This window comes from Sardina pilchardus, chromosome 10 (assembly GCF_963854185.1).
Source record: "Sardina pilchardus chromosome 10, fSarPil1.1, whole genome shotgun sequence".
NCBI classification, from domain to species: domain Eukaryota; kingdom Metazoa; phylum Chordata; class Actinopteri; order Clupeiformes; family Clupeidae; genus Sardina; species Sardina pilchardus.
In genome coordinates this window covers 15,815,823-15,820,822 of record NC_085003.1, presented here as the reverse complement: position 1 = coordinate 15,820,822, position 5,000 = coordinate 15,815,823, and the positions used below count along the sequence as shown (strand labels likewise).

General features: G+C 49.2%; 1 protein-coding gene across 3 annotated transcripts in view; it reads left to right on the top strand.

The window, feature by feature from the left end:
• sema3ab (sema domain, immunoglobulin domain (Ig), short basic domain, secreted, (semaphorin) 3Ab) overlaps positions 1–5,000 on the top strand; it is a 71,544-nt gene that overhangs the window by 26,231 nt on the left and 40,313 nt on the right. For 2 of the 3 annotated variants that reach the window (XM_062547011.1, XM_062547009.1), the window contains exon 1: positions 4,482–5,000. This exon is cut by the window's right edge and continues 354 nt beyond it. The exons of the other annotated variant lie outside the window; for it this stretch is intronic. The gene's annotated coding sequence lies outside the window, so the exon portion shown is untranslated. Of the gene's footprint in view, positions 1–4,481 lie in introns of those variants that run through there. 3 annotated transcript variants of the gene reach the window in all.

Below are 5,000 nucleotides of genomic sequence, written 5' to 3'. Positions count from 1 at the left end.
TGTGTGCTGACGCTCGTCCCCTGCAGCTGCCCTCGCCACTGTACTCGCTGTACTCTAGCGCTCAGAGACGCCATTGTGTAACACCCCCCCCACACACACACACACACACACCGCGAGAAGGTCACGCAGACACGGCATCTCTAGAAACAAGTCCATCAAACGCTACATCAAATGCGTTTGCAGATGGAGAACAGACAAAAGGGTGCCCTGAAACCTTTTTACTCACCATGAAAGGTATCCTGTAACTTTCACAAAGAAAGAAAAAACGCACTGATATGGTTCAGCTTTTTGCCGGAGGGTTACATATATTCCGTATGAAATGAGAGACGGCGCCCGGGGCGGAGATGTGTGTGTGTTTTTTAATGTGCCCGTGTCTTTTTTTTTTTTTCTTGTTGCCTGCGAGTGCGAGTGTGAAATCCACGCCTGGTGTCGGTGTCACGACTGTGGTTACCAGGGAACAATGGCGCGTCTGTAGCCGACCATGGGAGACCTGTGAAGATGGAGCGCGCACGGCAGACGGAGTATGGGAGGTGGAGGGTGGGTGGTGTGTTTGTTTGGATGCAGCCTCCACCTCCACCACCACCAACAACAACAACTACAGCTTCAGCCCTCTCGCTCCTTAATCTAGCTCTCAAATCTCAAGTAAACATGCTCTCCTGTTGGGTTGTCATTATCATCACTTTAGCCTCTCTCAGTATTCTCCTGCGTGCCCTACCCCAACCCCAACCACAAGCGCGCGCACACACACACACACACACACACACACACACACACACACACACACACACACACACACACACACACACACACACACACACACACACACACACACACACACACATAAACTAGTAACAGTAACAGTCCAAAGACCACACACACACACAGAGGGTACTTAATGACAAAAACAGAGGAAGTAGCAGAGAGTGAGAGGGGGAGAGAGAGGGATGTGAACTGAGGGTGAAGTAGAGGAGAAGAGATAACAAGGAAGTGATGGATGCATGAGGAGACGGACGGAAGAAGAGAGGGGATGACAGAGTGACGGCGTGATGGTTTTCAGATGGGACGTGTCTCAGTGCATGGGGTCAGTGAGGACAGACGGAGAGAGAGAGAGAGAAAGAGAGAGGGTGAGAGGGAGAGAGAGAGAGAGAGAGATGCAATTACTGCTTTGGCAACATTGTAAAATTTTACATTCATGCCAATAAAGCTATTTGAATTTGAATTTGAATTTGAGAGATGGGGCACAAGTCATCTCATGTCATCCATAACACACACTTCAGTTTCTGCCTCATATCTTCAGAGCTCACACAACACAAACTCTGACCCTCAATAAAGCTCCCTTTAAACAGGTGAGACAAACCACAGCTGATGGCTTCCACCTAACAACATAACAAACAACCTAACATAGTGAGAAATGAACGAATAGCGGAAAAAATAATACAATTATATAGAATTTGCATGCACTTTTATTAAAAAAAAAAAAAAGATGGAAAGATTTGTTGATCTTTTAGACTACGTGGTCAGCTCTGCGTCCCTGGTCCCAGGCTGCGGTCTAGTCTTGGCGGTGCGTCCGTGCGTCTGTGGCCCCCGTGCCTGGCTCTCCTCTGGGGGCGGCAGTAGCCGGCGTGGGACTGGAGCGGCTCCTCTCCCTGGCAGTGCTGACCGCCACACACCACAGAACACATAACAGAGCAGCGCTGACCACACCACTGCACACAACAGTGCTGCGCTGTGCTGCGCTGCGGCGCGGCGCCCTGCTAAATGGCCCGTGTGGATGAATGAGTCGGCGGGCGAGTGTGACAAGAGGAGAACACACAGGGGAAATCAGGCGGCCGCTGTGATTCAGCTGATCTGGTGGCACGGCCCATGAATGATGCATCAACCTTTAGTCATTCATAAGGCATCTATAATGCAGCGCAGGCCACCATTAAGGCTCTATGATGCATGGTGCGGTCAGCAGGCGGACGGACACACAACCAACCGAGTCCACGTTTTTATGCAGCCGAAGGAGTGTGTGTGTGTGTGTGTGTAAAGTGCGACTAGAAAGGTCATGCGTTGAGAGACATACCGTAGGCCAGGTCATGACTTGCCATTACTAATACTAACATCTAAATGTTTTCCTTTAGCATTCTTTTTGTCCCCTGCGGGGGACCGTATACAGCAGGGTCCCCTCAGTGCTGCAGGTGTGTCTTTTGTGTCCAGCGCGTTCATTAAGTCCATCTAATGAGTCGCGAGGCTTACGGTGAAGTTGCTGCTCTGTCTCTCTGCTCAGATCACTCATCAGTCATAAGTTTTGCAGCGCCGCCGGCCTTTTCTCAGAGGAGAGGAGAGGGGGAGGGGAGGGGTGGGGTGGGGGGGAGGGGAGGGGTGAGGTGGGGTGGGGGGTCTCCTGATCAAAGGCAGCAGTACCACTACCACTACCACTACCCCCATTCCACAGTTGCAGCTCACAGAAACATGCACACAAACCAGAAAGCACAAACACACACACACACACACACACACACACACACATGCACAAACACACATGCACACAAACACATACACACACAGAGATTAACATGACACACACCCCACCCCCATGTCACAGAGATAGATTCACACGCACATAAATAAACACAGACAACATAAACACACACACACACACACACACACGCGGACACACACTCTCTGACCCATTAGTTGGTGGGGTCATGAGCATGTGGGAATGGCCGAGCGTGGTGCTGTGCCACTGGCAGACGGGCTGGTGAAGGGTCTGCTGTCCGGCCGGCTCATTGAGGAGCCGCAGTGTGTCACAACAGATTAAACTCTCATTACTCACGCACCGCGTCTCTCGCACGCCACACCAGCCTGCAGGTGTGTGTGTGTGTGTGTGTGTGTGTGTGTGTGTGTGTGTGTGTGTGTGTGTGTGTGTGTGTGTGTGTGTGTGTGTGTGTGTGTGTGTGTGTGTGTGTGTGTGTGTGTGTGTGTGTGTGGCGCTCTGTTTCTGTATAGTTGTGTGTTTGTGTGGCGATTTGGATAGAGATGTTAAGATGTTGATTGGAATGCATTTTTTTTTTGTGAGAAATTAGGCGTGTGTGTGTGTGTGTGTGTGTGTGTGTGTTTGCCTGTTTGCTTATGTTGCCTGCTCTCTGCCGGTTTGTTTAGTAATGAAGAGTGATCTTTTACAGCCTCAGTGGGGTTTCTGCCAGCCCAGCGTGACTGAAGTTAGGGAAAGCACTGGATGCTTGAACAGGAAAAATTACCTACACACACACACACATATACACATATATACACACACATGCACATGTACCCACCCACCCACCCACACACACAAACGTTTGACAGCACTGGATCATTGATGACAATTAATGCTATCAAGTCAAGTCAAGTCAAGTTTATTTATATAGCGCATTTCATACACAGAGGTCATTCAATGTGCAAACCAAACCGTAATAGCAGATAAAAGCATAGACGGGCAAAGAGTAATAATAATGATGATATTGATATAAAAAAAAGATAAAGAATAATTAACAAGAAAATATAGAAGACATGTAAATACAGATACAGGTCTGTTCTTAACAGATAGACTTTACCAGAGTCTAATTTAGCAAACCAGTGATAGTGATCCTTCTCAAACACCCAGAGCTGTTGCCACTCTTTGGAGATTCGTTGAAATTAAACTGGTAGTAAATGAATAGTTAGCAAATAGTAATTATGCAATGTAATATTTAGTGTTGAATGAAGGCAACATTTTTAAAGTAAAGTAAAAGGAACCTGCACAGAATAGCCTTCCCCCTCCCCTCCCCTGTCTTTTCTCGCTGTCTTAAGCTAAATCGGTCTCTTTCACCCTTTACTGAAGTGGGCTAAAAATAAATGACCCGTGTCAGACAAAAGTTGTGCTGAGCTGAACTGTACCAGGTCGAACTGGGCTGCTGGCTTCTCTCTCTCTCTCTCTATCTCTCTCTCTCTTGCTCTCTCTCTCTCTCTCTCATTTGCTCTCCTTCTCCCTATCTATTTATCTCTGTTCGGTGTGTGTGTGTGTGTGTGTATGTGTGTGTGTCTGCCTATGTGTGTGTTTTTGCTCTATCTTTCTACTTACACACAGATACACACACATTCACACACATTCACACACAGAAAGACAGTACAATGACACACACCCACACACACACACACACACACACACATGTCCTCTAATTGTCAAACTTTCCCCGGTGTGTGTGTGTGTGGTGGGATGGGGTAGGGGAGGGCTGAGCTGAAGTGTCAGCAGAAAAAAAAAAAAAAAAAAAGATCTACCTACGGGATCCTCTTCTTCAGTAAGCAAAGCTCTGCTCAACCCTCCCACCCGCCCACCCCCCCCCCCTCCTCTCCTCCCTCTCTCCTCTCCTCTCCTCCCTCTCTCTCTCGCTGCCTGCCTTACTCCCTCCCCCTCTCTCTCTCCCTCCCTCCCTCCCTCTCTCTCTCTCTCTCCCTCTCTCTCTCTCCACTTCCACACTCTCTCTCTCACCCTCAGCTGAGCAGGACGTGTTTCAGTGCTGCGTCGCAGACAGATAGAGAGTGTGTGAGCGCGTGTGCGTATCCAGAGTCAGTCAGTGTGTGTGTGTGTGTGTGTGTGTATAGGCAGGGAGTTGCTGTAGTTTGGAGCTGTAAAGCGGGGCTGGACTAGACTGCACTGGTTCTCTTTTCTACTCCATGTGCACTTTTCCTCTCTGAGCCGTATTCCTCTGGTGTTTCTAAAGGCTGGGGGAGCACCGACGCTGGGACTGGTTTGAACACAGAAGGAGAAGAAACTGAGGAGACATACCGCAGAAAAAAACACACACACACAAGCAGAGACAGAGAGCACTTAACACACTCTCTCTGCTTCTGAGAACTCTGTGTGTCTGTGGATATACGCGCGCCTGTGTGTGTGTGTGTGTGTGGCTTTTGTGGCAGTGCTCAGTATGTGGATGTGCGGCTCGCTCGGTCAGCTCTCTCTGACCGGCAGGGCTGCAGCGATGTGATCGGCGTCCGGCGCG